The sequence below is a fragment of the Vulpes vulpes genome, chromosome 1, assembly GCF_048418805.1.
Source record: "Vulpes vulpes isolate BD-2025 chromosome 1, VulVul3, whole genome shotgun sequence".
Lineage (NCBI taxonomy): Eukaryota > Metazoa > Chordata > Mammalia > Carnivora > Canidae > Vulpes > Vulpes vulpes.
The window spans coordinates 184,151,792-184,175,993 of NC_132780.1; the positions used below are offsets into that span (position 1 = coordinate 184,151,792).

At 39.1% G+C, this 24,202-nt stretch overlaps 1 protein-coding gene and 1 non-coding gene across 11 annotated transcripts in view; one reads left to right on the forward strand and one right to left on the reverse strand.

Annotated features, from left to right (window-relative positions):
* KLHL32 (kelch like family member 32) overlaps positions 1–24,202 on the forward strand; it is a 275,868-nt gene that overhangs the window by 154,741 nt on the left and 96,925 nt on the right. The window lies entirely within an intron of this gene.
* LOC112923208 (U5 spliceosomal RNA) lies at positions 17,641–17,758 on the reverse strand. The gene has a single exon (XR_003235636.1). It is a non-coding gene; the product is annotated as a U5 spliceosomal RNA (small nuclear RNA).

A 24,202-nucleotide genomic window follows, 5' to 3' on the forward strand; every position in this document is an offset into this window, starting at 1 on the left:
ACCTGATGTCTGTCTCCCTTATCTCCCTTATCACTTTCTTTGTATTACAGTATTACATTAATCAGCAACTTCCTTCTTTACTGTTGCTCCACCAGTGAGGATAATAAGAGCTGTGGTGTACTGAGGGCCTCCCAGGACCCAGACTCTTTGCAAACTTATTGACATATTGTTACAAAGGACTTGAAGGATAGTTTTTAATCACCCCATCTTCCAGATGAGCAAAATGGGGCTTCAGTGCCTCTCTCAGGGTTACAGAGCTGAGCCAACCTGAAAATCCAAGTCTGCAGACAAGACACATGCCCTCATCTCTCTAGGATCCCACACTGTCTTGACAAAGAAAACATGAGGAAAAAGAATAAGCCAGGGTTGTTTTGTTTTTGTTTTGTTTTTTACTGCTTCTTAGGTATTTCTGATAATGTTTGTTCACGCAGAGGTCAAAAGTTGGTGAGGATGAGTTTTTGGCATGAATTTTAATTGTGGTTCTCCCCTATAAACATAAATCATCAATATTTTCTGGTCAATTCATAGTGGGAGGTTGCCAAATTTTTCTTCACTTCCCAAAGGGAAAAAGGAAGACTTGGAATGGATTCTGCATTTAATTATTTCTAACTGAATTGAGATCTGAGCCAGTCATCCTCGTGGCTTCTATCTCTTTTTGTGGCATGGTTGAAGGGCCTGCCAGAGTGGTAATGTGCAGATGTCTGAGTATCCAAAAAAAATTCTATACTGTCCACTTAAGAGTTATCATAATTGCCTCTCTAAAGGCTACTAATATTATCACATAGAATTTTTAAAAGTGCTTTCTGCTGCGGGCAATATCTTTTTATACCTGGTCCTCAAAAAAGAATTAAAAGACTCACATAAATATGATCAATTTAGGCATTCAGCAGGCAATAAGAAACTGTTTTTGCTTTATCTTAGTAAATAAGTAATTCCCTCATACTCAATCCAATAGAGAAATATTAAATCAGACTAGCTATATTGCCTCAAGTATAGTTAAGTTCATCATTTTTGCTGAGGTTCTACTAGTAATGCAATATACCATGGAAGAATCTAATATTCAGCCCAGGGTGAAGATTGGGTATGCCAGAGGATTAGTGTCAGGGTGCTTTATAGAAGTGAATCTTGATGGACAGGCTGGAGACAGATCTACAGAATCTCATTAAATTGCTGAATTGTTCATTACGGAACGTTCTCACTGTAATAAAGTGCTCATTGACTTTGACAAATCCCCATCCCATGTCTTAAAGAAGAACAGTGAAGCATGGGGTGTGGGGGAGGAGAAAGGAAATTGACACAAAGTAGGACAGGTAATAGAAAAGTGGATGGAAAGGGTAGTGCTCTTTGATTAATATGTGCAACTAGTAACTTCAGGTGAGAGCCCAGTAAACACACACACACATATGTGCACACGTGTTTACACATGTAGTTCTTCCTCTGTCAACTGATAATGTAAATCCAGGGTGTTCCCTTTCTTTGGTAAAAGGTCTAATTTTCATTATTCGCCAGATTTCACACTTCTGAAGACGTCATAAGAACCTTCAAATTATCCTCACTGAACAAACTCTTTTTTACTTCCTCCTGCTATCCCTTATCCACTTCCTTTCCTGATAAAATGTGATGCAGGCTGTAATAACCATTCTGTGGATCTGGAAACCTGTGAAATCCCCCAAGATTATGCCTTATATCTGCTTTTTTCCCCCCCATCTGACCTTTTTAAACCTTTAGTCTCTTCTCTCACAGAGAGGGCTTCTTTATTCCCCCATAAACAATTTTTTCCTGCCTTCCATGGCCTGAAACCATGTTGGCCTGTTAGGTAACTTCTCTTTACATTCATAGGGTAACATAGAGACCCGCACCGTATACACACTTTAGTGTAAAAGGGGCATAGAAGTCCCCTCAGAAAAATGCTTTTTTAAAAAAATTCAGTTCAATTCAGCTTAACAATTTGGTCTGATGTTTCAAGGCCAGTGATTTCCAGGTTCCAGATGAAAGACACCAAATTGGTTATGGGGCTCAAAGAAACAGGACACTAAAAATGAGCAAATCAGCTGGAGAGGAAACGTGGGGCATGAGGTCCCGCGTATTCGTGACCTGGCAAATCTCTACCAGTTTTGTTTGGCTTTCGGGTTTTAGCTCTAACATAGGACTTTGTTTCAGTAGGGACTTGTTAAATTTTTCCCGTTAGATTCAACATATAGTTTCACACTGCTGAGCTGGGGTCCTGCTATAAAACTTGAGTGAAATAATGAATCCATTCCATACCACTCCCACGTATTGGGTCTGTTTTCATTTTCATAGTAAGTGCTGGCTAATCCATTTTTTTCCTGAGGAAAATGCATTCTCTGCCTCTTCTACCCTAGATTCTCTTTTACCAGAATGAGGGCTCAGACATCACTTTCCACAGGACTGGAAAAAGCCTGAATATGATGTAAATTCTTATATTTGCTAGCCCATGGAGAAGATGTGGTTCTTCATCCATCACTATTTATTGAGCACCTATGAAATGCCCCAAACCTTGGGGGAGCGTAAGGCCGGGTGCAGGCTTGTTAACTCGGTTTTCCTCTCCCATGCCTCACCCCGAAAGGGAGGGATCCTTATGATTTTTTAAAAAGATTTATTATTTATTTTGAGAGAGAGAGAGAGAGAGAAAGTGACGGGAGTGGCAGATGGAGAAGCAGAGAGACCATCTCAAGCAGACTCCCCAATGAGCGTGGAGCCCAACCAAGGGCTTAGTCTCCCGACCCTGAGATCATGACCTGAACTGAAATCAAGAGTCGTCTGCTTAACTGACTGAGCTACCCAGGTGTCCCTGATTTTAAACAATTAGTTCAGTTCATCTCTGAAGTAGGAACAAGAAGGATATTTTAAAATGGATAAAGGTAGTTTGCAGAAATAAAAATGAGTATTTCTTAAGCACCTATTATGCTGTAGGTAGAGTGTTAGAAGCTAGATCCTGGAGTAAAAAGCTTTCTAGAAATATTCCATTATTGAGTTAGAGATATTTAGTTTAGTTTCATCTCTGAATGTAGAGAACTTTGGTTTCCTTCATTTATTAGTTTACTAAGTGCTTCCTATTTTCAGTGAAAAGGACTTAGTATAAGGATGAACAGTACACGTATCAGTGCTTTCTTTCTTTATTAACCTTGGGTTAAAGGCTCATCCTTTTGTATTTTGAACAAACAATTCAGTGGTCACATCACTGACATTGAACGGGATCAGACCTTAGCAGCGACAGTCTTCTTTATCCTGGTCATGTTCTACTTCGGAATGGCAAGAGGGACAGTTCACCGGGTTTGGGGTTGAGGGTAATTGTGTTCACATTTGTCTTCGACTGCCTTTCCCCAGAGGCAGAGGCCATGCCTGTTATATTTGCATTGAACACTGTCATGTTGTTCTCTTGCTCTCTATAAATAATAAATAAAAACAATAATGTTTTTCATATTAAAATGTACTGAATGGATAAGAACACATCCTACTATTCCTACACAAGGCTGAGTTTATTCTAGGAAAATTGGTATACAAAATGAGTTTGGCCTTTTATTTTATTTTATATTAATTAATTAATTAATTAATTAATTTAGTAGGCTCCAAGCTCAGCACGGAGCCCAATGCAGAGCTTGAACTCATGACGACCTTGAGATCTAGCCTGAGCTGAGATCAAGAGTCAGCTGCTTAAGGGACTGAGCCACCCAAGTTTAGCCTTTTATTTTATTTCATTTTTTCAAAGATTTTATTTATTTATTCATGAGAGACACAGAGAGAGAAAGAGAGGCAGAGACTCAGGCAGAGGGAGAAATAGGCTCCATGCAGGGAGCCCCTGTGGGACTCGATCCCAGGTCTCCAGGATCAGGCCCTGGGCTGAAGGCGGCGCTAAACCGCTGAGCCACCCGGGCTGCCCAAAGTTTAGCCTTTTAAAACTGTATTTTCCCTTATATTTTTGTTGGAAATTTGCTTCCATCAGTCATACTGTTAATAACACATTTACTTTATATCTCTAGAGACACGGGTCACACATTGTTTAGAGTAGTCAACAACCTCAGATGCCGTGTTTTTGTGACAAGCCTCTTCTAGGCTTTTATCTACCCCAAAGAACCACGCACTTACAGTTTGACTTACAAGGAGTCCCGGAAGACGAGCCCAAACAAATACTACTATCCCTTTATAGTTAGAACATAGAGGACATGAGTGATATATGCAGCTTTCATCTTTTATTTCTTATATTATAAATTGACCCAAGTGTACTTCTGGCCAGAGAGAAGCAAGGACTTCGAATAGTACTACACGTTAAACAGTACTCTGGGGACGCCTGGGTGGCTCAGTGATTGAGCATCTGCCTTTGGCTCAGGGCGTGATCCCACGGTCCCAGGATCGAGTCCCACATCAGGCTTCCTGCATGGAGCTTGCTTCTCCCTCTGCCTGTGTCTCTGCCTGCCTCTCTCTGTGTCTTCCATGAATAAATAAATAAAATCTTAAAAAAAAAATAATAAACAGTACTCTCATAATGCTTCATGTTTGAATATCATATGAGAATTTCAAGAATGCTTCCGCATTTATCATTGCTTTGCTGTCCTATGGTGCAAATGGAAACACTGAGGTAACAAGGCTAGAAATGAAATTCATGTCTTCTAATTCTTGGGCCCTTCCTACTTTGGTCCATAGCTTCTAAATTCATAACAGAACCTCAAGCATCCTTGGGAGTGATGGGCACAGATGCATCAAATTAATCCTGTGACTTTAGAAGAAATTTGGAAGGGCTGGACCATTCCTGTTCTCCTCTGTAGTGTCCACAGGTTGAAAGGGTAATGGCCAAGCCTGCCTCCCTCCATGTCTGTGTCACGTGTTAATCCTGACTCTGTGCTCTGTGGCGTGCACCTTCTTTCGTTCCTTTATTTATTTCAAATAGTTACCGAGTGTCTCCCTGCCCAGTCTGTGCTATTGAGGACTACTTTGGCAGCTCCATGGTGGGTTCTGGGCAGTCACAGTGGAGAGGACTGACGTGGCCCTGTGTTCACGCATCTCGGAGTCGGATGTGAAGCTTTCCACCTGCTACTCTTTCCACTGTGCTTGATTCCCTCCCAGTAGGGACTGACCTGCGCCAAATAGTTTGCTATTTTGGGTCCTGTTGACATGATCTGGGTACATTAGAAAGTGGAATGCTTCTGTTTGGACATTTCAACACGACAAAGTGTCGCTTTCCCTTTTCTTCAGCACTTTACACTTTGTTGACTCGAGTTCATTGTACATACCTGCTCAATAGCTTTGCAAACCTTTGTCAGTCCATGTGGTGCTGTCCAAGCCTCAAAGATATAAGACTGTGGGGGGCCATTTCATCAGAAAATTCTATTTTTTTTTTTCATCAGAAAATTCTGTGAATAGCATTCTCGTTTTTAACACTTGGACCTTGGTAACTAGAAATGCAATAAAATGCTGTGGCCTGAAAACTCTTATCTCCAAACAAAACTGTCCCCTTTCATTATGTTCCCACCCTCCCTCAGTTCAATTTCATATACGCATGTGGCATTACTATTTTTTTCAGATCAGTGCTTTCTGGGTATCTTCATACCGTCCCATTTTATTTTTTTCCTTCCCATCCCTTCACCTAATTAAAGGTGTACCATTTCTTAATTTTATTCCTGAAACATCTGGCACTCCCCCACTGCTACATACAGTCTTTTCTACAAATGTAATGAGGATATCTCCACTTCCTTCTTATAGATGGGTGTGAGGGAAGAGAATAAACCATGGCTCCTTCTCATCCCAAATAGTGCTGTGCCCGGAGGATGTTTTATCCTCTGAGGGCCCCCAACTGGACACTGAGCAACGCTGCTATTCTAGGGCTTGGTGCTTGAAGCTGCCAGAGTGTATAGTTAGTCATTTATCCTAAAGTACATGCGGCTAATTCCTCAGTGAAGACGCATCCCAGAGGAGCTTGACTGGTGGCCTTGCTGTTGTTTGTCTGGGCTGTGTGCCTTTGCAAGATGCATGACACATTCATTTCAGAGGGACTTTGCTTCAGCTAATCCTCAGCACTAGAGCTGTGCCTTGTCAAGTAGCTGTGAGGGGCAGTGATTATCAGAAATTACAGGAGACCTAACTTGTATTCATGGGCTGTTGTTCCCATGAGTTCATCGTTTTTTTCCCTCTTCTTCTTTTTTTTTTTTAAATGAGCACAACAGAACAACAAGGTGATTTATGAGATATGACATATTTATGTTCTCTGCTTCTAATTTTCACCGTGATTCATGTTGTTTCCAGACTGATACTTTGTTGTTGCTGCTGTGCGAAGGAAAAAAGATGGCTGGAGAATATTACTTATGCATTGGTGGCCTGCAGTAATATTTGCTGCTACCTGGGTTATCAGGGATTTAGAAATAAAACCCAACTGTAAGCTATATATGAGGTAGAAACCCGGAGGTTAGGCACAGAAGTTCATCAATAATCCTGGATAGCTTTATATTTTAAAAGCATTTTTGCGTACTTAATTTCATTTGAGTCTCTCATCAGTCTGTTAAAGTTGATCAAGCAAATATTACCCAAATTTTAACAAGTCAGGAAACTGAAGCTCACGGAGGGTAAGTGACTAACTCACTTCACAGTATATGTTCAACATAGGTCACACTGTATTCTCTTGAAATATACCAAATCTCTAAAAAATCAGAAACCCAAAGTACCTGAAATGTCTTCTCATAAGTCAAAGAGGTTATATTAATCTGTAATAAATAATCCAACCGTATACATTTCCTAATAACTTAACAATTTTCATTTTTACCTGTTGTGCGGCTTTGTGGGAAGTTGCAAACATGACTCCAATAAAAGTAGTATGAGAAAGTGCAGCAGAGGGCCTTTCTTTATCAGAGCCTGGAAAATTGGGGCTCTAGGTGGTTTGATGAGAAGTGACTAGAGAATTCCGGCTGAGGTAGGGAACCACCTTGCATTCCTTCAAGGCATAGGTGATAAAGTATGAAGCAGGAAGAGAAGGTCCATAAGGGAGGATCACTTTAAAATCCCATCAAGGGATTTAAATCAGTTTGAAAGAGAGCCTGGGGCACCATTATTTTTGCTGGATTTGTATAGACTGTGTGGTGGAAAGTCTGCAGGCTGTTAGAAATTGGATGGAATGAATGGAAATGATTAATCATTATATTTTTATTTTATAAACAACACATTGAAAATTTAGAAATTCATGTAGCAGAAATGGACAGTTGGGTGATGGTCTAAATATGGGTTTTAAGAGAAAAGGAGAGAAAATGAATTTATTGGAATTGATAAATGTTAGTCTCTTTCCAGAAGAAATGAGTCTGTGGCCCATATCCTGCATCTGAGACTATTTCTGTGGGAATCCTCTTGGGGCCAGTTGAGTGTCCACTGGCCATGGAGACCTTAGAGCTTTCCTTTTCTGGGCATTTTAAGGGATAGGAACTAAAATTAACCATGGAGTGGCTCAGAGGCTCCAGAATTATTTATATTTGAAAGAGTTGTAGAAGCCTTGACACTTACTGGTGAATACTGACATCTTTACTCACTCCTTCTACTGCTCCTGCCTCCAGAACTTTTGCTTCAGGTAAAAATAAAGAACATCTCAACTTGGCACATCTGGAGGAGAAAGGCAGCCATTCTAGAATAGATAATGATTGTCAGCAGTGCTCATAAAGATAATTCTTAGACTTCTTTTGTGCCCATAATACAGAGCCATCTATTCTCTGAGCTGAGACTTTACTCCTTAGACTGACCACTTCTTCCTTACTTGGGGTGGCACATTGGAAGAAAGCAAACAGACTTTGATATTCTGGTAGACAAATCACAGCCAGAAAAAAAAAATCTCCTTAGGAAAAAAAAAATTCTTGATGAATTCTAGAGATAGATATCAAAAATTCTAGACATTGCTTCCCTTTGTCTAGAGGACGTATTACAAATCAGTGTCAGTAAGTGTCACAGACATTATTTATGCTTCAAGAACAGAAACCAGAAAGGAGCCCTGAAAGCCAGAGGCTGAATGCACATATCTTCTTTGTGTGTGTTCTTGTTGATGAGAAATGCCCACATGCTACCTCCTCTGACCACACGAAATCAGGTAATTGAAGGAGTGATGGATGGTGCTCTGAAGTTTAAACGTTTTAGAAGGACCTATCTTATTAACACTTTAAAACAAGTGAGCATAATATCATTAATTTTGATTAATTCATTTGCTCTTAATATAGCTTTTAATTTGTAATTCTATGTGAATTACAATGTAATTTGGCATTAATTATACTAAATTGACTATAAGTCAGCCAATCACAATGGGAAATTACTCACAGCTGAAAGTAAAACTGAAACTCTCCATCCAGAAAGGACAGCACTTCGTTAAGAGGCAAATACACTTTAGGCACCTCTCTCGTTGGCTGCAAGAATGACATTGGACTTGCCGAGGACTATGAGCGATTTCTTATTCTACCCACTTCTGGGACTATTCACTCTTTGGAGTGAAGCTCAATTAAATAATAAACAAAGGGGTTGATTTATCAGGTTTGCCAGGTCCCCTGAAGAATTTTTCTGCCTTTCTCATTTCATTCAAGATTTAGGCCACATAGAGGGACTGTGTGGTGCCTTAGAATGATCAGTTCCACACTTGGGTTTTGGGGGTTAGAACAGGCGCTTACCCAGGTTGGCTTGCTTTCTGTCTTTATGTTCTGTGAACCAGCTAGGAAATCCTGGTTCAAATCCCACGTGAGTTCAGTGTCCTGAAGTCACTCCTCTTTGGTCAACACACAAAACTGGCTCCTGAGCAGAGGAAGTCATGCCTTAAAAAGCCAATACCACACTGGGAGAACTAGTCCACGATGGAGATGATGAAGCGTCTGTCATTGGTACAGCTTGCTGGAGATGCCTGTGCACCCACGGGAAGTAAAGTGGCCACTGAAGAGTATGGGCACTTGAGAAAGCAGCAGGAGGGCAGGGATGGATTTGCAAAATACTTGTGATTGAACCTTTTGCCAGATATCTTCCTTTGAGAATTGTCCCTTAAATAACAATCAAAACAGAAACTTTGAGGTGCTGCAGAAAGTTGTGTGACAGTAATACCCTGCTTCAAGTGTATTTCATGTAGGTGGAACTGTGGGAATTTTGCACATTCTGTGTACATTTGTGGTGACCAGTTGACTACAAAAGAGGTCTAGGTATGAGGGAACGAATTTTGCTAAATATTGCATGGAAAACTTCAGGCTGTCCTTAATAACTCTTTACTTTGTTAATTATATACCTGTGTGCCATCATTCCAACTCACAATCTAACAAATAAAATGACCTACGTTTTATGTAGAAACTTAGAGTTGAGAGGTTAAGAACCTGAACCAGCAGCCATGCTGTCCCCTGCCTCTTAAAACACACTCGGAGGTAGACACACGGAAATTAGATGCATATTAATGTTTGCAGCTAAAAGACTTTTCCTTTGTGTTGCAGTACTATCCTGAATCATAATACTCTTATAATTGGTGCTTGATCTCAAGATGCAAGACAAAAATAGAAGTTAGAAGTTTATTTTTGCCACTCAAAGTGTGTATTCCATTCGTCACTAAAATTTTTAAGGAGTTTAATGTCTGTAGTTTGTTAACAGTGACTGCTATGTAAATGCAATTTTTATGTTGTTTGGGTTTTCTCCCAATTCCTTTTAGGGCAAGTTTAGCCTAGCCTATCAGAGAATTTCGTAATCCTTTTTCCCACATATTCTTTTTGATATCAGCGTTAGGTTGGTATGTTCCAGTCCCTTTCCACTCTTGTGGTTCCCAGCATAGCTTTATGTTCTCAGCCAAAACCAACTCCTATTTGATGCATATCCTCTGATGGATGAATTCTTCCGAGCCTTTAGTGTGGTGTTCCTCGAGGGCAGGAAGGATTTGGGGCAGAGGAACTGGTACTGAAGCAAACAGAGCAGTTGGTTGAGAGAAAACATTTACAGGGTATTTCTGCCCTCGGTTTTATCTTCTCATCATTTAGAATGCCAACGGAATAAATGGGTCTGTTAATCAAACAGCGCTGAGAGGTTAGGTCATTGGAAGCCTTTTTAGTCATTTTGTGCTTTTCAAGAGTGAATTTGTTAGAATTATGCTGAATACCCACTTAAAGCCTCAGCTGATAACCCTACCTGTGTTTTATAACTCTGCACTGTCAGAACTCATAATAAGTCAAACATTCTTTCAGTGGTGCTCATAAGGGAGGAAAAAAAAACCCCACAAATTTAAGAGTAATTTCAGATTGTAAATGAAAAGGAGAGGCACGACTGTTCATTTGCACCAATCATGCCTTCCTTTCATCTGCTCTGATTAGGCCTGGTGCGGTTTCATCAGACCCCTCCATCACCGAGCTGTCACTCCAGCCGTCTGTTGATTGAAAACAATCAAGGCTCTGATGGCACAATTATTCTGACCCTTTAACTAGAGGCTGCTGTGATAATGAAAGGTTGATTATGATAGTTTGTGCCTCTTTCAGTTTGCCAAGAAGGTTAATTTGGGCATCAGACGGATGTTTAATGGGCGCTTGCTGGCTACACTGAGGTAAATGAGAACGTGCAGTCTTGGATATTGCACGGATATAGTTTGGCTGTCAATCATTGTCATTTGGAGTTTGTGCCTCACACTCTGGAAATCACATTTTATTTTTTCCTTGGGATTTAATTTATTCTGTGCCCTGAGGAAGTTCTTTCACTCGGTGACCTTCATAGCAGCTTTCTCTGCCTTTTTTTTTTCTTTTTTCAAATGGAGCTCAAAGGCAAAACACATCTAGAAGAGCATTTTTCTTTCATTTTCACTTAAAAATGGAAACTTTAAAAATCCATCCTTATCACTGCCTTCCAATAGAGCAAATGTTTCCATTCCGATTGTGCAGTGGGGAAGTTTAAACGACGGGGATACTACGGCCAGTTTGCTAATGCAGCAGCTCACATGGCGGTTCTGCAGTTTCTTACACTAGCCAGCAAACGCTGGAAATTCAGATGGGCACATTTATGGAAGCGAAGGTTCCATTCTCCTGACATTTCCCTCACTAGCACGTCTCACAGTGATTTGTTGAATGCCTGTTTCCGAGGGCAGCATCTTACTCCCTTTGCTACATTCTTGGGGAGTGTGGGGCAAGGAGACAGAAATTTGTCTGTTAATAGTAAGGACGTTATTAGAAGTTGCAAATATCAATTTGTATCAGTTCGGCCCCTTATCTTACTGCTATTTGAGGGTAGGCAGGCAGCCAGCTAATAATGCTGGTGTTTACAGGATGTGGCCCACTACAATCCTCTTCAATGCATACCTTTTACAAAGAAAAAATAGAGGAAAAGAAAAAATGAAGAAAAACCATTATTTCTGTCTCCTGGCTGTGCACAGTGGTCTCCTTGATTAGACACCTGAGAGCGAGCCTCGTGGTCCTGCTTTTTCATTTGTGTTGTCTTCAGCTCCTTTTCCCCCAGTGAATGTTCAGCAGCGTATTTCTACCTAGTGTTGGACATTTTTCTCACATGTCAAGTGAATTGTAAAACAATTAAGTCTATAGATGTTAAGGTGACAGCATCATAATGATTATAATTTCACTTCAAGTATTCTATTTCACATTATTTATTTCTTGGTTTTTTTTTTAAGTTAGCTATTCATTTTTGAATGGTAAAGAGAGCCATTAAGTGATAATTCAGTCTCACCTGAAGAGGCTCCAAAAATGAATTAAGTCATTCAATTCAGTTGCTGTCTTAATGCAGTCCTTATTTCAGCAATAGTGCTATTTTAAAATGTTTATTTAAAAAGAAATGAGAATAAGATTGGGAATACACACGCACATACACACACACGTATACACATATGGTCTCACCAGCTTCTTGGCCACATAGGACCACAAGTGATTAGTTTTGTTTAGCTCTATGGACAGCACAGATAAAGTAGCCCTCAGGGATGCTTAGTGAAATTATTGATTAGTTATGTCTTGTTTTGTTGAAGTAATGGGAAATTAAAAGGTAATTAGGGGAGAAATGTCAAATCAGTCGATAGCCTCTGGTATTTAAAAAAGTAGGGTGAGGTTCAGTTTTGATATTAATTTATGGTCTCCGTGACAGTGAGTGATTTTATCTTGTAGATTTCACTATGTTTGCAAATTCATGGGACTTGAGCAAAGACTTCCTCCTTTTTTTAATTTATATATATATATATTTAAATTTAAATTCAATTAATTAAATAATGCATGATTAGTTTCGGAGGAAGACTATTTTTTTCTTAAAGGAGGTATAGCTCATTATTTCAAATTGTTTTGGTTTAAGCCTGACTGAGTTCCTGTGTCCCTGATCTGTTGGACCTTATATCTAACTATCCAAAGATAGACTACCTTTCCTGGGTCCTCATAAGCCCTCCACCACAGGCCACTGCTCTGCTCTCAGCTTGGCTCAGTATCCGATCCACCATGAGGTCCCCCTGCAAACGTCCTGCTGAGCGCCTCAGGATTCATCTCCTGGCCTGTGCTGGCATTCCTTCTGCTCCTGGGGCTGGGCCTGGGCATCAGAGGCAGTTTCTCTTTCTTCTTCAATTCTTCCAACCCTACCTTCAAAGTTTCCCTTGCTCTTCCAACTCTTTGTTCCTTCTAACCTTCTCGGATCTGTGATTTCTCCAGGTTGCAGTCTCTCAATTCCCACTGTCTCTTGTTCAGCAAACACTTGCAGGTTTCCTATTGGGTGCCAGGCAGTGGGGCTGAAACAGATTCTTAGGGTAGCTCCTGGAATGGCTCCTACCTTATGCAATTGCTTTATCGCTTGCAAGTCTTCCGAGATTGTCAAGCCACTGGTTCTCCTGCACTGAGCCTGTTTTTCCACATAGCTGTCTTCCTTACATGATCATCATAGATTGATTCTCTAAGCTACTTTTCCTAGCCAAAGAATATATGATAATTGTGCTGGAGAATATATCTTCTCTGACAACAATATTACTTGTGTATTATACTCTGAGTAGTTGCAAGGTATGAATAGAGGATTCACTGTTCCCACAGTTGCCCTGTTTCATCATCCTATGACGAAATGCAGTTAGAGACTACAGTGTGAAATATTCTCTTTAAACCTCAGTAACTAAGCTGAATTTCACATAGTGAAAGTGGTCAGTGGTGAGCATTGCATTTATGTGAATTCTCTGCAACTCACTGAGAATATAGGCTCTGGCTCCCCAGCCCCAGCACATCAGCTCCAGATAGTAGAGTCGGGCCCCCAACAATGTTTAGTCATACACTTCAGTTAGGGGATTCCCCACTGTAATCATTATGCTCTGTAGCTCTAAATTACTGTTTAATAAAGTAACCACTGAGGATGATTTTCTTGTTATTTGGAGGCTGCCAACATTAAAACCTCAAATGCAGCTTAGATACTTCGGGGACATCTAAATCCATCATAGTAACTTTTGTTTGAGGGATTTGACTATCTCTATCAGTGACTTGGGGCAGCTGCTTGAGCCTGTGAGGTCCTTTTGGTCATTAAAGGTTTAATTTCAGGCAGGGAGTATGTGCGTCAGTGAGCCTGCTATTGGTTCATTATTATTGAATCAGTTCATAAAGAAATATTCAAAAGCTCGATGCTCTCAGGATGCTCCAGGGCATGTTTACAAATTAAACAGTGATTTTTTTTAAGATAAAATTCATATACATGCACCGGTAATATTTAAAACATCCATGAGGGAAATGGCAACATTAAAAGATGGTTTTGGGGGAGATCCCTGGGTGGTTCAGCGGTTTAGCACCTGCCTTTGGCCCAGGGTGTGATCCTGGAGACCCAGGATCAAGTCACACGTCGGCTTCCTGCATGGAGCCTGCTTCTCCCTCTGCCTGTGTCTCTGCCTCTCTCTCTGTGTCTCTCATGAATAAATAAATAAAATCTTTTTAAAAAAATAAAAAAAATAAAAGATGGTTTTTGCATGTGTCTGAAAATCTGCTTACAATAAACAGAATTTGCAGGATTCCAAATTTGTGGGATTTTTTTCCCCCTAATTCCATTATTCCATATGTATGTTTTACAGGGATACAGTAAGACACTTGAGGTCAAGAGTAAGCCTTGAGTTTTATGGTGTTAATAGAGCTTGGAAGTGAATGGTAAAAAAGAGTGTATATATGTGAACTGATTAGAATCTTCTTTCTCACTAACTAGGAAAGTTCCTGGCACATAATGGACACTCAACAAGAAATTGAGGAATTGGCTGAAAAAAAAAAAAAAACTAAAAGAAAAGATTCATGGTTATATCATTTACCTCAGAGCAACGAAACAACAAGGAAAGTAATCAGCTCAGACAATCAATCATTATTTTAGTTGTCTCAAGCCTGATAGCTTGGCTTATATATTTTTTTCCTTGCCACCCAGTGAACTGAGTTGAGATTTGAGGGGACTTATGGACATGAATTCAAGTATTTTTAATGAGAGACTCAAGCCAAGTACAAAAAGTAAATACACACTGAGTGCTATGCAAAAACAACTAGGTTTATGTCTATATCTCTCTCTTTCTTTTTCTTTCTTCCTTCCTTCCTTCCTTCCCTCCCTCTTTCCTTCCTTCCTTCCTTCCTTCCTTCCTTCCTTCCTTCCTTCCTTCCTTCCTTCCTTCCTTCCTTTTTATCTTTTGTTCATTCATTCTTCTCTGACTCGGTATTTAACAAAGCCACAGACCTTAAATTACCAAGTTAGGATTACTGAGTCCATGTCTGTGAAAACAGGCTCATCTTAAAGGCTAGTTTGTAATCTGCAACCGATTATCTGCCATACTTTTATTCTCACTTTACAACGTGAAGTATTTAATGCTGTGTAGCAAATTTCTTATTAATTACAGCAGTTTCTTAAAATTTATACCAAAATTGCACGATTTTCGTGTTCTATAAAAATACTCTGAATGCGCTGCCTTTATCATGGATTCACAAGTATAATTGAATTGAGGATTAGTTCCATCATTTGGTGGCACCTTGCCATCATGTTAGTTCCGTATATGGTTTCAATATTGTAGTTTGCCAAACACTGTCACGTTCTCTCTTTCAGTCCCCTGGAGACCCCTGTGATGTAACTAGTATCATCCTTGTTTTACAGATGCTGAAGCTGAGGCTCAGTATGCTAGTGTTTTTTTACAAAGCCCAATAAGTTAGGTTGCAGAAACAGGTCTTCAGCAACAAGTCAAGCCTCCTTTTTCACTGAATTACATTCACTTCTATGGGCACAAAGCCATTAGTGGTAGAAGAAAGCATCAAGTTTTCCTGGCCACCTCAGCTGACTTCACCCTAATAATCCATCCTCGTTGCATACAGTAGCTGGGAAATAATACAAAGTGTTGTGACCCATTTAGGGTCACCCTAGTCCCTGTTGCCAATGGGATATAGTGGTGTTTTATTCTGTTGACTAAGTTGGCTTTCCTTCATTTCCCGGAGTTGTTCTAACAATATAATCTTAATATCTCACTGACCACATGCAAAATCCCTTTGATATTCAGAGGGATACCTGTATAAAGATTTTACTTATTTTATTGTTAATAGTCCAGCATCAAGTAAGTACTCTGATGCCATCAAGGATTAGGTAAATGGGTATTATTTTTTTGTCTCAGAGACCAGTATCAGATCACTGAAAGGCATGTATAGGAAGTGTTTTCTAGTTGTTTCTGTATTTTGCTAACAGATGAGGAGACCAAGAATAGGTTCCATTTTCCCTGCACCATCATTGGTACAGATAATGTTGGTTATCTTTATTGCCCTGTGGGATATTTTTCCCATCTAAAAAGCTTTGTATATAGATATGAGAATGATATATTTCAAGAGAATCCTCAGGTAAAAATGTATGTGATTAGTTTGCAAAATATTTGCACTGACATAAAATCTCATTCTGTGATCTTATTTATTTATTTTTAAAGATTTTAATTTATTTTTTATTTATTCATTACAGACACACACACACACACAGAGAAAGAGAGAGAGAGAGAGAGAGAGGCAGAGACACAGGCATAGGGAGAAGCAGGGACCATGCCAGGAGCCCAACACAGGACTCTATCCTGGGACTCCAGGGATCTTTGGGCCAAAGGCAGGTGCCAAGCCGCTGAGCCACCCAGGGATCCCAAAGATTTTATTTATTGATCTGAGAGAGAGAGTTCACATGAGGGGGGAAAGGGCAGAGGGAGAGGCAGAAGCAGACTCCTCCCTGAGTAGGGAGCCCACTGATGCAGGGCTCGATCTCAGGACCCTGAAATCATGACCTGAGCTGAAGGCAGATGTTTCACTGAGCCACCCAGGCACCCCTCATTCTGAGATTTTATTATTTTATTATTTTCTTTAAAAATTTTTTTAAAAAAGATGTTATTTATTTATTCATGATAGAGAGAGAGAGAAAGGCAGAGACATAGGCAGAGGGAGAAATAGGCTCCATGCAGGGAGCCCGATGTGGGACTCGATCCCAGGACTACAGGATCACACCCTGAGCCAAAGGCAGACACTTAACCACTGAGCAACCCAGGCATCTCTCATTCTGAGATTTTAAATCCTTAGTACCTTGAAGCTGTTGTTTTACAAATTTGAAATGTGTGTTCTTTGTCTGAGATTGTTTTATTTTTACAAGAGATAGTTACTTTTAAGTGAGATAATATGCTCCGAGCAAAGTAGTTTCCAGGGAGAAAAGACCATAATGAAACCTCATTGTCTGCATGTGAGCCTGTGTGCACACACACTTTCACTTGCACACACTCATCCCTATGTTTTGGTGAGTATAGAATTATAGACCAGAAAAATCACTTTGTCTTTCTGAAAAGAGATTTATAAAAACTATATATGCTATGGAAATCTGAGGCTTGGAATCCAGACCTAGCGATTAATTTTGGTTGCCTCTCCCACCTATAGGAAGTTTGGAGGATTCTATTTTAAAATGTTACTTTTGGTGGATCTATAGGTTTTATATATCCTAGAGGTCGAAGAGACTCTCATCAACTCACTGATTTTACAGGTGGGAAGCCAAATGACTGGTCCAGTGTCAGTCATACTTGTACTGTTCTTTCTGCTATGTTTTCCAAGATCAGCTCAAACTGGTGGCCACTCTCACAGGTGGATAATATATCACAGTATCCTAACTTCATCTCTTTTCCCATATTTATTTTCTCTTCATTTTGATATACAACCCTTATAAAAGCCTTGTGAAAAATCCTCTTGTGTTATAAGACTAAACCAAAGGACAACTTAGGTCACTTTTTGTTTGCCATCCTAAATATCTGGGACTTAAATGTGGCAGGCCTGGGGTAGTTTTTGTTGTGATTCCTCCAAACCTGGGTGTTTCACTCTATAGGAAGGTGATACCCTTGGTCTCAAGGGCTCTTGCTTTTGATGCTCTGTGGCATGTATTTTTAAAATATATATATAAAGACGATTACCAGCCATAATTTTCTTCTGTGTTTTTGATATTTTATTTCAAAATAATTTCAGACTTAATGAAAAGTTGCAAGAAAAAGAATAGTACAAAGAAAACCCATATGATTTGCTAATTTCTTAAACAGATTACCTCATTCACTTTATCATGTGTTCTTTCTGTCTTTCTCTCTGTATGTATGTGTGTGTGTCTGTGTGTATACACACATATTGAGAGAGGAGGGGAGGAGAGGGAGGCATGTGGAAGAGAGAGAGAGCTTTTTCTGTGCCATTCGAGAGTAAGCTGTATATATACATCATACATATTTTTAAAAACCCTAAAAAACCTTATAAACTGTTCCTCTTTATGGAAACCTTTAGCAAAAGGCAAAAGATTTATAGGATTTGAAGAGAAACCAGAATATTACCAGGCCCATGTTTTATGTGAAGATGAAAATAAGAGCATTTGTTGGTCTCCAACTTCATAAAGTTTTACATGAACAATGAAAGAATATCTGTTATTATCATATGTGCTCAGCTGAATATTCTTTTTAAAATATGTCAGGTCTCTTGTCTGACAATCTATAAACCTGGGAATCTCATCAGATTTGATTTTATTGAAATATATTTCTTAGAAGAAAAAATAGCCTATGTGTCTTATATAAGTCTGTAGTCACCCATAATGGTTAATGTGCACCCTCCCTTGAAGAATCTGTTTTACAAGCAAATGTTGACACAATTTTCATTATAGCACTCGAGTGAACACTGTTACAATTTTTAATATTCCTCCATGGTAACATTTTTATTGTTCTGATAGGGAAAAATGCCCTGATCCCGTGTCCCTAGTTTCTGGTGCTTTAGGATTTTATGGGAATGTTACTTTTGAACAGAAATTTTTCATTTAGTCTCAAAGAAGAGAATATGGTACACAGAATTTGGTGCATTTATTTATTTATTTATTTATTTATTTATTTTTTTTGGTGCATTTATTTATGAATAGGGACTTTCCTCTCTGTGGCAGTCATTATTCTGGTTTAATTTGTTAGTCTCCAACTTCATACAGTTTTAAGTGAACAATGAAAGAATAAGTCTTATTATCATATCTGCTCAGCTGAATATTAATTTATAATAATAATTGATATTAATAAACATGACTCATGTTAACGAAGTGAGCTTCTATGTAGTTTGACACACTGAGTCTCAACACCTGCTCGCTCAGCCTGGGGGAACTGTCCACACTTATGACCTAAAGAAATTGTACATAATATTAAAAGGGTATCTTGCTAAAGTTTTATGTTATATTAGAATTTAAGTCATTTAAAAATATCTATAAAATAGTGTACTTCCATGTAACATAACAGTAGTCAGTGCACCATACATGTGAAGACATGCATTGGAAGGTGGAGAGCTTGCTCAATACTCCGTCCGCTTAGAGAGGAGGAACTGTCCATGCATTGTCACTCAGTGTATTGAAAGATGCTTCCATGGCTTCCCACCCCTTGTTGGCCAAGCACTGCTTTTTAACATGCTGGCTCTTTGGTGGAGGGTCAGGAATGTCAGTTGATTGTTGATTTGCTCCTGTGCCCTTCTTTTGTCCCTTTCTGAATTTGCAGAAGTGTGGGATTTCTGCTGCCTCCTGGGAACTGAGGGGAGACCGGTGCCCCTGCTTATCTCAGTGGGATGACAGGACTGGCAAGGACAGAGACACCTGTGCCTTCACAGCATGGGCTCCTGCTAAAGGGTGGGCTCAGTTTGCCCCTTCAGCAAAGCTGTCTGCCACAAAGTTTTAAATAGGAGAGAAATTATAGCTGCCCCTGGGCAAGGGGGCAGAATAAGGCTCTGGGCAAAAATATCAGTCCTTACTTACTTAGCTCTGGCTGATAAGTGCTGTGATAAGAACCTCCTTTTCAGTGAAAAAGAATATTTGTGAATCAAGACAAAGAAATAGTTATTGCTTTTGGACAATGCGGGAGGGACTTTATCTTTGGTTAGTGTTGATTAGAAAGATTTGATCTCTCATTTGATGAGAACTACCTCTGTAAAGGGCATTTTTATATACATTTGCAAGACAAAGGCACTTGTATGGAAGAGTGCATTGATGTGTATTTTTGGATTTGGGATGACTTTATAATTCATATATTTTCCAGGAAACCTGTGAGTGTAAGATTTCTTATTGTTTTGATATTACTTGGGGGTCATGTTGGGTAGTATACATACATATGGGTGTTACATATATAAGCAGAGTTAGACTTTAGAACAGCTGCTTCCTGTAAAGGATTAGGAATTTTAGTAGCTTCTGTCTGAGTGTGAGCAATAAAGGAATTTGGATCACAACTTTAGGATTTGTAATATTAGGAATGTAATGTTTGTTCATATGATATATTTCTGAAATACATGAGTAAATTATGTAACGTAATTGAATTCAAGCAAAATTTGTAGAATTTAGGATTATATACTACTATATTTAGTATTATGTATATGTCATACATTCTACTCCATAGAATGGTAATCAGTGGTGGTACACTGAGAAAAACAAAGGGAAAGGATTATCTTTTCTACATATTTTTAGAGTATTATTTTTTAAATGATTTTATTTATTTATTCATAGAGACAGAGAGAGAGAGAGAGAGAGAGGCACAGGCACAGGCAAAGGGAGAAGCAGGCTCCACGCAGGGAGTCCAACATGGGACTCGATCCAGGGTCCCCAGGATCAAACCCCGGGCTGCAGGCGGTGCTAAACCGCTGCGCCACAGGGGCTGCCCTTTTCTACATATTCTTAAAAAGAGGTTTTATTTACTTATTCATGAGAGAACAGAGAGAGGCAGAGACATAGGCAGAGGATGAAGCAGGCTCCTTGCAGGGAGCCTGACGCGGGACTTGATCCCAGGACCCTGGGATCAGGACCTAAGCTGAAGGCAAATGGTCAACCTCTGAGCCACCCAGGTGCCCCTTTTCTACATATTTTTAATCCAGGTTTAGTTACCAAGGAATGACGTAGAATTAAAATATATACTCACTTTAAAAGTACAACAGTAATTCAAGACTCAAAGGATACCTTTTACCCTACTTGTTCTTTAATTACACACTCTTTAAGAGCATTAAAAGCATTTTTTAAAGGCATAAAATATTTTATGTTGAAGTAATCAGCAAATGAGACTTAATGGAAAAATATTGTCCACCTGTCTTCAAGCAAACATACTTAAAAGCAGGCTTTATTTTTCTAATTTAGAGTATATGGAAATTACGTTTGGTCTTAATTACATTTGCCTATTTCTGTCTTAAAATAATTACTGATGGAAAAATAATGATGTGATAGAGTACAAAAAGTACATTGTATAATTTAAAAACTGGGGTTTTTTTCAGCTTTAATATTTATTTATTTATTTATTATTTAGCTATTTATTTATTTATAGTTTCAGATTTTTATTTAAATTCCAGTGAGTTGGGCATCTGGGTGGCTCAGTGGTTGAGCGTCTGCCTTTGGCTCAGGTCGTGATCCAGGGGGCCTGGGATTGAGTCCCACATCAGGCTTCCCAGAGTGAGTCTCTCTCTATCTATGTCTCTCATTAATAAATAAATAAAAATTAAAAAAAATTCCAGTGAGTTAATGTAACGGTTTAATATTAGTTTCTAGTGGATTTAGTGATTTATCACTTACATACAACACCTAGTGCTCATCACAAGTGCCCTCCTTAATCCTCATCACTGACTTAACCCATCTCCCCCTCCAGCAACCCCCCAGTTTGTTCTCTCTATTTAAGAGTCTGAAAACCTGGGGGTTTAGTTCCAGCTTTTCTACTAATTAGTTGCATGACTTGAGGTTAGAGAGATAACTTGTCTAGGTTTGATTTCTATTTGTAAAATTGAGAAACTTGAACCAAATGTACTCCAAAGTTTTTTCTTGCCCTAATGTGTTTTTTTTTTTAAGATTTTATTCATTTATTCATGAGAATACACAGAGAGGAGAGAGAGAGAGAGAGAGAGAGGCAGAGACACAGGCAGAGGGAGAAGCAGGCTCCATACAGGGAGCCTGACGTGGGACTCGATCCCAGGTCTCCAGGATCATGCCCTGGGCTGAAGGCGGCGCTAAACCTCTGAACCACCTGGGCTGCCTGCCCTAATGTTTTATTATTTATTTGAGGGCTTAAAAGACTATAATATTCATTACATTGCCAAGACTCTCAAGTAGAGGTGGTTAACACCAATCATGTGAAAGAGTAAAATGAGGGTCTTTTGTGTATAAGTCCAGTATGTGATTGGACTATCTTGTGACATTTTGAGAGCTTATAAAGACTTCTTAGGAAAGCCACAAAGAGGAGATAATAGGAAACTGAAACTTGGGATAGGCAGATAAATATAAAGGAATTAATACTGTTTGTTCCAGAGGAATATAAAAAATAGCCTAAGAACAGTTTTAAATGTTCTTCCATTTATGCAACAAGTATTTATATACAGCCTACTAAGTACAGGCATTGTTTTTATCAAGGATCTGAGGATGAGATGAGTTGAAGTTAGAATAAGCTGTAGCAAATGCTCCTTTTAGGAAGGAACAGTTCTCCATCAGGATGAGGATGTACTAGATTGAGTCAGGCAAGGTGCTTGGGAGATCTCCTGTAGTCTTAAGAGATGATAGTCCCTTGTGTTTCAGATGGTTTAGGAAACATCTTGCCTAATAGTACCCTTTGTGTGCCTTCCCAAATGGAATCCTTAATTTCTTTTTCGCTCTTTCTGGCTTTGTCACCAAAAAAGTGGGAGATAAGACTTTTGCTAATTGCTCCATTTTTCTCTCAGTTAAAATATGCTAGAGCTTAGAGTGATGGGGATATATTAAGTAAGATAGAATAGGATTTCAGCCTTCCCTGACTAATGCTTTCTCAATGTAGCGTCATTAAAAACCACTAGTTCCCAGAGTAATTGTTTTCAAACATAAGCATGAAAATATATTACAAAACTAACTGTGGTCTTTAGGTTGCATGATGCCCCAGTGATGAATCAGCTTTCTGCTTACTGTATTCTCTAAACCCCTTAAATGGGTCTGAGGATTTCCTCTACCACCTTGCCCTTAATTCAGCATGGCTCTGTGGGATTCACAGTGTAGAAGTGATTTTGAAGTAGCTCATTTTTTTGAAATTTCTTTGTCATTTCTTGCATTATTTGGATAAGTAAGAGTTATCCATGCTTTCCGTGGTTTTCTCTTTTACATTTTTACAGAAGTAAGAACAGAATACAATAACTCTTTTTATTTTTTATTTTTTTTTAATTTTTTTTTTTTATGATAGTCACAGAGAGAGAGAGAGGCAGAGACACAGGCGGAGGGAGAAGCAGGCTCCATGCACCGGGAGCCTGATATGGGATTCGATCCCGGGTCTCCAGGATCGCGCCCTGGGCCAAAGGCAGGCGCCAAACCGCTGCGCCACCCAGGGATCCCACAATAACTCTTTTTAAAAAGGCTTTTATTTAAATTGCAGTTAATTAGCATACCTTGTAATATTAGTTTCAGGTGTACAATGTAGTGATTCAACACTTCCAAACTACACCCCATGCTTATTGCAACAAGGGCTGTCCTTAATCCCCATCACCTATTTCATCCATCCCCGTGCTTCCCTCCCCTCTGTTAATCATTAGGTTGTTCTTGATAATTAAGAACCTGTTTCTTGGTTTCTCTCTCTCTATTTTCCCTTTGCTCTTTTGTTTTGTTTCTAAATTTTTTGTTTCTAAATTCCACATATGAGTAAAATCGTATGGCATTTGTGTTTCTCTGACTTATTTCACTTTCTAGCTCCATTCACATCGTTGCACTCCTTAACACGTATTTATTATTGTGAAAGTACAATTGCACAGAGTGTTTGTATGACTCACTATATGCTATCAGAATCAGGGGTTGATTCATAGACCTTATAAAACCAGGGTCTCAAATTATGCTGTCTTACCTATAGCAATATCTTACCCATATCTTACTACATAGGAGATAATAGTTTTACCTTTAATACTAAGCTATGAGTAGCCTATATTTTTACTAAAGCATCCTACTTAGGCTTCATTTGATTTAAGCCTTCTTAATTTTGAGAACAGAATTAATTTACTCTAATAAGGCAGAGATTTACTGTTTTGTGAATAGGAATCTGTCTAGAATCTCTGACTCAAAGTATGGCCCATGGAGCAGCAACATATGCATCATCCTTTAGCTTGTTAGAAATGCAAACTCCCTATCCTTCTCTCCCTACTTATCGAATTGGAATCTGCATCTTGGCCAGAAACCCCATTCGTGTGCATGTTAGATTTGAGAAGCACTGGAGCTAAGTGTATAAATCACACTAATTCTAGCTGAGATTGCTTTGAGGTTGGTGACGGAACAGTTAATTGTAAATTACGTTTACTTTTGATCTGGAGAAAAAAATAAACCCAACAACTGTGAATGACTGGTGTAGTCTGAGAATATTGACAATGATGAAAGTGTGTAAGTTATATGAAGTCTGTGAGAAATTAGAAATATTGGTAAGAAGTAAGATAAAAAATTATCCCAGAAAACATGAACTAAATGTGTGTGTACATAGTATTCTGTAATGCATTGTATTGAGGAAATTGAACATAGGAAACATCATGATACATGTAATGTAGGCCTAATAGTGGACAGAGTGTCAGAAATGAATCAGTGATAGATCATAGTGGTCACTGTTCCACGGCTGGTTTGATTTGTTAGGGATTTTCTTAAAGGCAGAAGCGCTCGTGTGCTTTTCATGCAGTAAGTGTCACTGTTTGCTAGAAAAATAAAAATAAACTGGAGAGTGTTAAGAGATGGGCTAAAAGATTGATTATGACATAGGAAGAACTGATTTATGAGGAAAGAGAAAAATAATTAAATGGGCAGC